The sequence below is a fragment of the Apis cerana genome, linkage group LG13, assembly GCF_029169275.1.
Source record: "Apis cerana isolate GH-2021 linkage group LG13, AcerK_1.0, whole genome shotgun sequence".
Classification (NCBI taxonomy): domain Eukaryota; kingdom Metazoa; phylum Arthropoda; class Insecta; order Hymenoptera; family Apidae; genus Apis; species Apis cerana.
The window spans coordinates 10,117,977-10,130,731 of NC_083864.1; the positions used below are offsets into that span (position 1 = coordinate 10,117,977).

Here is a 12,755-nt window from a genome sequence, read left to right on the forward strand (position 1 = left end):
TAAAATTTTCCTAAATTTATTTCAGCATCTCACATTTTATCTTTTAATTAGTAAAATATTAAGAAATTTTAATGTCTTTGTATAATAATATTTATGATTGTAACTTAAATAATAATATATAACCATAATTAAAAATAAAAATTTTTTCATTTTTAAATTAATAGTAGAATATAATAATATAAAATATATTTATATAAGAATTCGTATAAAATATAAACCATAAGAAAAATTAATAATTCATCTATTATTAATCCTTAATAAATTGCAAAAAATAATCTTTATAATAATCTAAATCATTATTGAAATCAACATTTGTAAAGAAATCAATAATGGATGCAACATATAAAATTGATGAATTTGATATAATATTTTAAATATATGTATAATATTATCAATAACATGATGATAAATATCTTATCAATTATGGATTATGCATATAAATTATCTATAATATGGTTAATCTTGATATGAATAGTATGAATAAATTGAAAATTATTTGTTAAAAATTATTTTCCAATAATTGTACACTATAAATAATATTTTATAAATCTATATCACAAATTCAATAGATATAAGCATGTAGAAGACGTATATATGTATCTATGTACAATTATTTAGAGGTTATGTATCATTTCTGAATATAAATATTTGTGTATTTATAAATACATCATCAAATAATAACATTAATAAAATTATATATAAAATCAATTAAAAATTATCATTAAAAATATTAACTTACCCCAAAATTGATGAAACAAAAAGAAATGAATGATAATCCAATTCAATATGCAATCCAATATCCTGATAACAATCGATTTTTTGTCCTAAAAGATTAGAATTATAAAGCAAATAAAATAACTAAACACGTTAATATTATGTATCACAAACTTTAAATTAAATTTTTTTCGGTACTTACGCTAAAATTTATAACACTTTAGATAAAAATGATCCGCGATCACCAACACTTTAACTATCGAAGGATATACTGACATCTTCGATTATCGAAGGATAGGATAATATCGTTTTATCGATCTGTACGAAATACAATCACGACAAGCGCGCAAATTTAAATTCAATTTAAATTTAATTTGCTTTCAATCAAAGTTAACTAAACGAATAAACATTATTAATAAACATTATTAAGAACATTTAATGATTCGATATAATGAAATATGAGAATAACATATAATTCTTTAATAAGTAATAATATTATAATTTTGAAGACAATTTTACTATTTATATAATTTGTATAATAATTCTATATATTAATCAAACAATACTTAAGATATATTGTATCGTTCTTCAAATAAATTTTATTATTTTAACTACACATTACTATTACTATTACACTATATTATTCAAAAGCATACTATATTTCACAATTTGTTTAAGAGACATAAAGGATAATTATTTCAAAAATGAACTTCTTCGTTTCTCTAAAAGCAGAGAAAATCCTTTTCATCCGCGCAACAATCATCTCTCGCGCAAAAGAGTTTGGAACACAAACCGTCAGATTCAAAGATGAAGCACCAATTATATCAAAACCTGTATCGATCATCTTTTCCGGATCTCTGCCATCGTTGCAAAACTGGCGCGGCAGTAAACCAGTCGACAACGCGTAATGTAACGTGAGGGGTGATTTGTGTCCTCACAAAGGCAGATCCACGAGAAATCTTCGGATATCATGCGGTTTCGTTCGATAAGCGTAGATTGGATAGCGGGCCGGGTGGTCATCATTTACAGGCGGAAACAGTGATGCAAGAGACCATGGACACCGCATGCGGCCCGTGACAATTATTAGGATAGCAATTAGCCGCGAATTCGAGCTCGCACACGAAACACAATGGTGGCGCGGCCAGGAGTGGGAAATCTAGCCGGGCGCCGCGAAATAGACTCAGGTGTGTGCTCGCTGCCCGCTGCTGAATTTATAATTCTGTTAGGCACCCTCCGCAACGAGCCACGTGCCGCCCATCCCCTTCGATTCCCGATCGCGCAGGGTAAAATGTTGGAGAACGTTTCTCGTTGAATCGAGAGCGGCGTACCGCGCCGTTTTTATCGCATTAACTCGATTGAAGGTGGCTCCATGCCGCACGATGGCTCGAATTTCCACGTCGAAAACGAATATACAGAGAGGGTTGAAGACGATTTTTGATTATGAACGATTGAAATTTTGTTAACGTAATATTAATTACGAGGAGGGGCGTGTAATTCTTTCGGCTCGGGGTGTTGAAAAACTTGAGCTTCGGTTTTATCGATGCTACAAATTAAATCTTGAAAAGTTATTTAAAGATTTCGATTTTTATTCCAGCCATTCGATTTAAGAATACAGAATATCTGTATAGATATACGAAGTTTAGGGTTCACGATTTTTTCTTCAAATCGGTATCCATCGATAGAGGGCGGTTTTTCGTTGGAAATAAACCTTTACGCGTGAATAAAATCGATGGTTCCGGTCGGTGGATTTAGTTTTGCGTCATTGAACAATGTATTCAACCGAGGCTTGATTCTTGCTATCGAACTTCACTCACTCGTAAACCGAGCTCCCCTATTTCTATTGAATCCGAGCGATTTAATTCCATCGGTATCCTTTCGATTTACATTAAAATCGTATCAACATGGATTCGTATCCATTATATTTTTCTTAATTTTTTCGCTCTTTATATCTGTATATATATATATATTTACAATCGATCAACGAGCAACTTTGTATATTTCTTGAATAATGATTCATGAATTATTCGATATAAAACACACACTTTTCAATTTTCCATTATATCATCTATTAATATTTATTACCGTTTTTATCGATATTTCGATGTATTAATATCTTATAACATTTATTATTGGTTTTTATCCATTAACCCGCCTCCCCCACGATATTTTTGCCGGCACAAAGTTGAGAATTTTGAAAAGAAGAAATTGATCCATACAAAAATCTTCTAATAACGTGCGAATTCTGAACTAAATATCACGTAACAGAAGCATCTACGGAAGCACCGATGCCATCCCTAACATCCCCCGATCGCTTCGTCACATTCGTTGAACGCCCACCGACACGTGGCGCGTGTTATCGTTAAGACTCGATCTCTCTATCACCGAGATCAACGTCTACAGAGTAAATTATCACCCTATTGTATCATTGAAGATTCATTTCGATCGAGAAAATAAATAATCTCCCTTCTAAAATTCACGCTATACAATTAATAATCCATCCAACTCGAATAAACTATAAATAAAATAACCAAAAAGATCAATTTCTGCTCTCAATTGAATTGAATCAACGAAACAGATCCTCCCCGCGTAGCTGTATCACGTTTCGTGGTCACACGGATGAAATCGACATCCTCCAACATCCTCCAATTAACGGTGGGAAGCAGTGGGAATCCCTGTCCGTAGGAAACGAAGATTTTTCGTATCGACTGGCACGAGTCGTCGTATAGAGAGAGAGAGAGGAATGCCTGATATGCCGGCTGATGAGGCGGAAGGCAGCTAAAGAGATAAAGCGGTGAAATGGAGGGACGAGACACGGAGAGGGATGGCTAGGCAGCCGAGTGGATGCGGGGCCGGTGGTGTGGGGACGGGTAAGAGCCGAGGATCCGTAAGGGAGGGGGAGGGAGGGAAGAGAAATCAACTTTTATTTGCCCGGAACGTCGTTAGGGGTAAGTGGAGGACCGAAGGGTGGCCGGACGTAATGGCGCCCTCAACCCAACCTCGGCTCCTGCCTTCCGGTATCTGTAGCGTGTCTATCCGTGCCTCTTCATCCTTCCCTCTGCCTCGACCCCGCACAACGATTCACGACCATCGGTATGTATGTTGGAAACGATTGTTAGAGAAGGTGGGGAGACGTGGAGGGTGGATATTTTCAAGAGGGCATTTGAATATCGTTTATATACAGATGCGTGTAACTTCACTTTATTATTTTCCCCTTTGTAACTTCTTCTGTCTCGTTTAATAAAATGTTGCAGGAAAAGAAAAGGAGAGAAAGTTAAAAATTTCCTTGGCTTAGGCAAAGGAGGGACTAACGTAACTTGAAGCAACGAGGAAGCAAATAATTCAACGGTTTAACGCACTCGTCGACACTTCAACTCGTACTCGATTACATTTTCAACGCAAATCTCGTTAAGCGACGTTTGATTAAAATAAATCTGGCGTCGATGTCGTTATGAAATCCTGACGTAACACGAGGTATCGATCCTCGACGGAGGCCAACGAGGAATATCCTCGCACAACACGTTTCAACGCGCGCACGCGTTCCGTTAAATAAATAAGAAAGATTTCGAATAACGAACGGAGGATCGTTGCGTGGAGCGAAGGAAAAAAAGGAAGAGGGAAATAATGGATCTCAATGAAGGAAAGCTAATTCTGGGATGACTACGCGATAAATCCTTCCCTCTCCTGCGATATTACCATCACAATGGCAGACGTCGAGTGGCACGAAAAGAAAGAGGGCTGGGCGGGACGTTGAGATTGCGATGTCCGGCGTCCCGACGCTCCGAATCCCGCCATACACTTCCTCCCTTCGCGACGCCCACCCGATTACGCGCCCCTCGATACGCTGAACTTAACCATTGGCAGAACAAACTTTCTAAACGTCACGTGCCTTCGAACCCGCGCTGGTGAAAAGGTCAAATTCGCGGAGAGAAAATTCGGGATGGATCGATGGATGGATTCGATTCTTCGACGGAATGATCAGGCACGTTGAAATATTTCAGTGAAATTCTTTTAACGAAGAGTGTGTAGAATATGGATATACAAATTGTTATACTGTGGAAGAAATTAAAATATTTAGGAATTTTTTGAAATTTGTAATTTATTATATTATTTATATTTTATTGTTTATATTTGTAATTTGTATTTGAAGGGAGGAGAATCTTTCTGATTCTATTTCGTATTCTTTTCATATTCTTCTATGACAGATTTCCCCTTCGCAGTATCAGTAACGTTCCATCTTTTACGCCTCTATTCTTTCTCCGCTGTGCGGCCACGTGTCGCTTGTGTACGCGCCTTAATAGCAGTCGGAACATTAGCGAGCGTCCCTTGAACGTTTACCACTATTAGGTCTTTTGTATATAAAATAGACGGTTGCATCGGCCGGAAGCGTAAAGGAAGGAAGAGGGAAGACGACGCTTTGGGTAGCAAGAAAAGGATGGGAGGGGTGATATTACGAGGAGCGACTCCAACCCTCGACTTCCGTCGTGATAAATTAACAGAAGCTTACGACACTTCGTGGCCCTTTGTCGAATGCAAGACAAGAGGATGTTGAGGGAATGCTTAACTGAGGATCATTTTTAATTTAATTCTTTTCGATCAATTGTCGCGACATGTTATTCACGTAGATATAAATTTTATACACTTTATGATTTCGTGATGATTTTATCTCGCGAGAAAATAACTTTTTTCACTTTTCGTTAATTTTACAAGAGAGAGAATCGTCGATAAATTATAATCAAAGATCAAAAAAGCCTTTCACCGTATTTGTAACGAAACAAACTCATCAGACTTTCCCAACCGCGTTTCTTACATACGATATTTAACAAAGAAAGAAAAAAAAACGAGCAAAAGAAACGACGGAAAAAGACTCTTCAAAAAAACTCCTCCCCGTGACTAAAAGCCCTGCAACCTTCTCTCTTTCATGTAACCTTCTCTACTTACAAACTTGAAACCACAGCTCCATACTTACATACATACTTGAAACCTCAAACGCGTCAGAGTTGCGATTTCATTATCCACCGCAAAGAATAAAGCGAAGCTAACTTAAAAAGAAATCTTACCCGTGATGAATATCCCTCTTCAACAAAATGTTAGCAAAACGATCGTTTATTGAACAAAGTAGATTGAGTTGCGAGTTGAACCTAACCTAAAAAAAAAAAGAAAAACTATTCTCGATGAATAATCTTTTCGTCTTTATAATTTGGTCCATAACCTAAAAAAATGATTATTTCTAACAAGTATCCCTCCATCGTTTCCACAAAAACGAGATAATAACAAAACGATTGCTTATTGAGCAAAATAGATCGAGGTTTAATCTAATCTAAAAAGAATGTATCCTTAATATTCTTCCACCATTTCTACATGAACAAATATGCTATGTAAAATAATTACTTATTGAGCAAAAAATTGAGTTGGTAAACTTAATTTAAAAAAAAAGAATTATTCCTTTTAGCTCGATCGATAACCTAAAAAAAGATTATTTTCAATAAATATCTCTTCGTCGATTCCAACGAATAGCAAAATTATTACATATTATTAATAAATTGAATTGAAAGAAAATTTATCCAATTTAATTTAAAAAAAAAACTATTTTTCTATTATAAATTGAGCAAACTAGATTGAACCAAGATTTACTTTATCTAACATAAAAAAAAAATTCCTTAATGAATTTCTTCCACATTTCTCACTCCAACAAGATAATAGCGAAACGATTATTTATTGAGCAAAGTAGATTGAATTACGATAAACTTAATCTAATAAAGAAAATAAAAATTATTTCTGATGAATAATCCTTTCGTCTTTATAATTTGGTCCATAACCTATAAAAATTTCTCTATTATATCCATACCAAGGAGATAATAACAAAACGGTTACTTATTGAACAAAATAGAGACCAAGCCTAGGTTTACTTAATCTAAAAAAAAAAAAAAAATATCTATTCCTAACGAATATTCCTCCACTATTTCATTCACCAACAAATATGTTAAATATTCTTGAATAATCCTTTCGTCTTTATAATTTGGTCCATAACCTACAAAAAACGATTATTTCTAACAAGTATCCCTCTTCATTTTTATTATCTCCATACCAACGAGATAATAACAAAACGGTTACTTATCGAGCAAAATAGAAACCAAGCCTAAATTTACTTAACCTAAAAAAAAAAAAAAAAATATCTATTCCTGACGAATATTCCTCCACCAAATACATTCGCCAACAAATACAACAAATAAAGCAAACTAAATCGAAACAAGATTTACCAATAAGAACCTGAACCAATAAGAAAAAACCATATTTCCACATCAACTCGAGATGAGTAGCAAAACTATTACTTATCGAGCAAAGTGGATCGAGTCCAGGTTTACCTAACCTAACCTAAAAAAAAAATCCTTGACGGATCTCCCTCTCCCCCATCATTCTCAATCCAACGAGGTGATAGCGGATTACTTATTGAGCGAAGTAGAACGACCATGTATATTTGAACGAAGACCGCGGATCTTCGCGCGGCGAAGTAACCTCGTCAGGATGAGCGCGGCGCTGCGGTTAGATAATGATAAAGGCGCCGTTAGGTGGTGGTAGGAAAAGCGGCCACCTCCTCCCCTCCCCCCTCCCCTCCCTCGTCCACGGCAGGCTCTTGAAGGCGGCGGTACGAAGCACACGCGACAAGCGGACCCTTGGACAGGCGAAGGGGGGAGGAGGGTGGAGCAGCCCGCGGCTCGGGCTATCATAATATAGATTAGCTCATATGGCTCTCCCCTTATGTTAGCTCGGATCCGGCTCATAGCCTCGAGTGCTCCGGGATTCACTATTCATACACGCGACAATTAGATAGGCATTACTGGGTACAAGGGTGTGCGAGTGTGGCCCCGTCCCCCCGTTTACACATTGGCATACCGTGGTAGGAACGCGCGGTACGTATATATATATATATAGATATATATATAGATATATATATAGATATATATATATATATATATAGATATAGATATATATATATATATCTATACAGACGAGGTCTCTGCACGGGGGATGGCACGAAGGAGCGGAGTTGGGCTGAAACTAAGGACCAGGAGGGGCGGCCTGAGTCAACCCCTAAGCCAGTGTAAACACGTTTTAATAGAGATTCGCTCGAGCGGTTATAATAGCTTTGCGGATGTAGCGGCCCGTCCGCCTTTCGCGCACCCACCCACCCTCACCTTCGACGTCTGTTCTCGCTGTGCTGTCCCCCACCATGCCCGGATCGTTACGCTACGAGACAGAAATTTGATAAATTTCACCGGTGCCTCGCGATTTTCTTACACTTGCGTGCTGCTGCTGGCTTCCTGGGGATCGAGGGGGGAGGAGGGAGAGAAAGGAGATTGTTTCGAGCCATGGAAATTGGGAGAAAGTTTTTTGGAGTAGTCAGTCAGTTTTGCTTTGAATTCAAACGAAACATGGAATTGATTTTCAATTAGTTGATTTTCAATTAGTTTTCCAATATTTCCAGAAGGATGGAATTTTGTCAACTGCTAGTCGATAATTAAATATTTAGAATTGTTTTCATTCCTGGGATTAAAAATATTGTTATTGATGGTTCTATAAAAAGTGATAGAAATAATTTTATCAATTTTATTATCTATTTTCTTTTCAATTTTTGATCGCGTTAAAGAGACGTGATAATTTGTTTCATTGATTAACGAATGGCTCCGGGCAAAAATTCTATTTGAGAGTGTGCACAATGTGTAATGTATGTTTTTAAATATTTGATCCCTACAACCCCGAGCAATTATTTAAGGGCAAACCCTCTGAAAACCACGAGCCGCATATGTTCCCCGACGCGTTAATTCATTTGCTTCAGAAGTTGTACATTTACAAAATTAGTCGCTGTTTCGATTAAGATATTTCTTTTTTTATATTTATTATTTTACAATTATTTTACTCGTTTAATTAACGGAGTTATGAATTAATAAATTATCAGAGGAAATTTAATTTAACGTGCATTGAAAAATATTAAATATTATATACAAACTCTGTTTCATTTATAAAATCTTTTTTTGTTTCACGAAAATCATTGATAATTAACAAAATAAACGAAAGAAGGATTTAATTTATATACGAGGGTAGAAATCGTTTCGTACGATTAAATTATAAAATAAATAATCTTTTCGATTGCATAACAAAATTTAACCAAACACATTCGGAGATACATTGGAAATTTCCTGAATTGATAAATTCAGTTATTTTGAATCTGTGCGATGATACTTCGACGAAGGAAACACCAAATAGCTTCGCAATCGAGTTACATCAATTAAAAACACGAGTTAAAAATAAAAACAAACGAGATGCAAAGTTTATTTATCGAGCAAAGGAAAAAAAAAAAAGAATCAAACGATCTTAAGAAGTAAACTCTGGCATTCTACAAACGATTATTAATTAACGCGATAAACATCTTCAAGTCGAATCGAGTTTGTCGAAGAGAATTTTATCCGAGAAATCGTAAGGTATACACTTTCTGTAAAAGAGGCGAGTGTTTAATATTGAACGATGTTTAAACAAATACTCGTTCGAAACACTGCTGCACTTTTTTCCAAAATTGTACGTATATAATGTATACGATAAATTTACATTCACACCGCGTGGAAAAAGAAGAAGAAAAAGAAAAAAAACAATAACTATATCCCCTTACACCCGAGGACACGATTAGCGAAGGCTCGTAAAACCAGTATGGCGCGAGTTCGACGCGAGCGCTCCACACGGAAATCTGGGATGTCTGGTTAGTTACCGCGAAGTTTATCGACTTACGGGGCAAGTTTTCGCCGTTGAAACGGCAGCATAAAAGTAAGGGCGCATCCAACGTGCAAGGAACTTTAATAAAACCGAGCTTCCTCGCCCCGAGTGTGCCACACCTCCCCCTCCTCCAATCCCTGCCCGTCCTTTCTCCCCCGGTGGCACAAAAAGGATGAGTTTCGCGATATCACAGTGCAATTATCTCCGAGGAAATGAGCTTTGCATAGGCAGCCCAGGAACGTGTGCAATACCACCCGGTAGAAGGACTTATATATGAAAGAGGTCGCGCTGAGGCAAAGGCTCAGTATTTATACGTTCGTACGAGGTAAAGCGACGTCTTGGGGCCGTTCAAGCATTTATGGTGCACGTTCCAGTTTTGAAAAGGAACGATGCACGGACGATGAATCGGCCTTCCACTGGCCATGATTTTAAAATCGCCGGTGAAATTAGTTGACAGACCCAGGTCTGCGCTGTGGAGGGAGGGTAAAGAAAAAGAAAGAGAAATCTCTTCGTTAGATTTAATAGGGATGCGACCTTGCGCGCCGAACCGTCCCTTCATGGATGTGAATTCGTGAATCTTTCATTTTTGCGTGTGCCGGATCGAGATGTCGGAATCGTGTCCTTAAGAGAAATTTCGAAGGCGGGGATCGAAAGTGGTGTAAACGATCGTGTGGGGGAGGAACAGGGAGGACGAAGGGCGAGAATTGAAAAAAAACTCGCCTTTTCAATTGAAGCTTTTTGAATTCTTTTCGCGATTCAACGACGGCTTGAATAGGCGTAACCGTAATTTTGCCCTATTTCGTGGAATAAGCGGTAGGGGTTGTTTGAACTGACTGGTGGTGGAAAGTGGAGTGAGGCGAGTCTCGAGAAATTCATTGGTTTTACGAATTTATTTTATTCTATTTAACGAGAATTTTTCGTGAGGGGGATTCGATAAATATTTTCGATGCTTTTTACTGTTCCATTTAATAACGCAAGTCGATTTATTATTCATCGCTTTCATCGTATTCCTGTATATGTCCTTACCTTCCAATTTTTATTACCTTTAATTGATTAATGCTACGCTAACAAATGCTAACAATGATCGAAACGTTAAAAATTATTGTTCGTCTTCTCGCCTTTTCCCAAATCCATTCTAACTCTCAGATGCCACTCGTCGAATAAATAATCCAACAAGATCGAAATCGAGCGCTGGCCTACGAACAGGTTGGAAACTCGTTCTAACTCGTTCGGTCAGAAATTGGCGCCAAATTCCATCAAATGCTCGGCTCTGAGAAACGCACGTCAACCTACGCACCTATGGACGCGGCGGTGGTGGTGGTGATGGTGATGGTGGTGGTATCTCTCAAGTTTTCGAGCGAGTAGTCCCCAAGAAGAGGCGGAGAGAAGGAGGAGGAGGAGGAGGAGATGGTGGAGAAGAAGGTGGGAAGGGGCCCTCGGAGAGAGGGGCGTTTTCTAAGCTGAATAATTCAGGCTCTCATTAGGGCGACAAAAGCACCCTGATGGATAGCTGCTTGGCTCCGTTGCCTGTCGTTTGTATGGGGCCACACGTACACATTTCACGTTCCATACGCTACCTGGCTGGTGTACGTATGCCAGCAGCCTCTTACCCGGCCCTGGAATATACATATAGGCGCGCAAACATCCCGTAGACCCGACCTCTTCCGACCGTTCGCTACGTTTCTCCGTTCTCCATTCCCCGCTTCTTCCATCCCCCCTTCACTTCATCGCTGTATCAAGATGCGTTTTCTTTTTTATTTGTCCGACCTGGGCGGCGGAGAGGAGGGGTAGATTGGAGTCGGTGTCCGGCAGATGTGAGCCAGGCCTCTGATACTTTAGGGAGGATGATATGTCGGGGACGAGCAAGAGGGAGAGAGATTTCTTCGCTCTCTTCAACGAAGCTTGGATATTTGTTTGCATTTCGGAATAGATGGGTAATTAATTTCCAGCTAGAAGTGAGAAGAGTGGGAGAAAATTTTACTTTTATGAAATTAAGTCTTAAGTTCTATTTTCCCTTTCTCCTATTTCGAGTGAAAAAAAGTAAAACGCGTGATTCATTCCGCTAATCGCGCTTAAACGGTTAATCGATATTTCCAGAGATTAATCGGCATTTCTATCGTTACCGTTGCAATTTCCATAAATAAATTCAAAACAACCGGAGAGAAAAGAAAAGAGGATCCCCTCGCGTGTATGAAAATCTTTCATTACAACCACTACTCGATGCATGCTCGACATCAGTTTCCCTCTCTCGCTCTCTCTCATTACCACTTATTATTACGGAGACTCGTTACCCGGGATTGTAAATATCATTCTCCTATCCTATTTATCTGACTCCCTTCCCCTCCTCCTCAACCTTTCCGTCCCCCAACCATCCCTTCAACCACCCTCCACCTGCAGGCCTCTTGCCACCCCTCCCCCTTGTCGCGGCCTCTTTTGTTTTATTTCGAATGTTCTTTCATTTCTTAAAAGGTTCTCCGGTGATAATTAGCACAATGCGCGGCGGCATTAATTATTACCCGCGCTAATTACCCGAGGATAAATCGCTCTCGGCGAGGGGTGGCCGGCGTTGGCGGCGGATTCGAGGGTCGCCGAGGCGGTTTCGAGGGGTGGAGAGGGGATAGCGGCCGGTCGTGCTGGCCCATTACCGTTATTGCTGCAACAAACCGACCAACAACAGCGATAAATACGAAGCGAGAACCATGGCGTTACAAATGTCTCTCTGAGTTATGATTATTTAGCGCGACTGGTTGCCGGCCGGATCGTTCGTTGCGGCCTGCAAACCGAACTGGATACCGTTTGCGTCACGTTTTATGCGAGCCCCCACCTTTTGTCCGTTTTGTACGCGAGTTTTCGCCTTTTCCATCAGGGAAAGGGCTGGACTGTTCCTCCCTTTCTTTGCAACTCTTTTCTTCGATCGACCTCGGATTATCTCGTAGCCGATCGATGATGGAAGATCGTTGCTTGAGCGACAATCGTGTCTTAATAAGAATAGAAAATCGTCTTTTTGATTATTCGTTAGTTTTAAAAGTTATCGCGTGTTTGATACATCTAATTGATAATTGAATATCAGCATGCTCGCTTAACAGCGTGACATCGATATAACAATTTTCAGTTTACATATAAATAAGATATATAGAGTGTTAATGTATTTAATATATTTTTATTTGAGATATCTTTGAAGTTCAAATACAAGGAAATTGGTACAAGGAAATATTGAGGTTGAGACTTATTTATTAAATTATAACCAAATAAAGTTTAGATCTTGTATCAAATATTTT

The 12,755-nt window shown here is 38.5% G+C and overlaps 1 long non-coding RNA gene across 1 annotated transcript in view; it reads right to left on the reverse strand.

The window, feature by feature from the left end:
- LOC133667145 (uncharacterized) overlaps nt 1-997 on the reverse strand; it is a 61,902-nt gene extending 60,905 nt beyond the window's left edge. Inside the window, exons 1-2 of the long non-coding RNA XR_009832317.1 lie at nt 917-997; nt 740-824 (exon numbers count right to left, since the gene is read on the reverse strand). This is a non-coding gene — a long non-coding RNA (uncharacterized LOC133667145). The remainder of the gene's footprint in view (nt 1-739; nt 825-916) is intronic.
- Nucleotides 998-12,755: the final 11,758 nt, after the last annotated feature.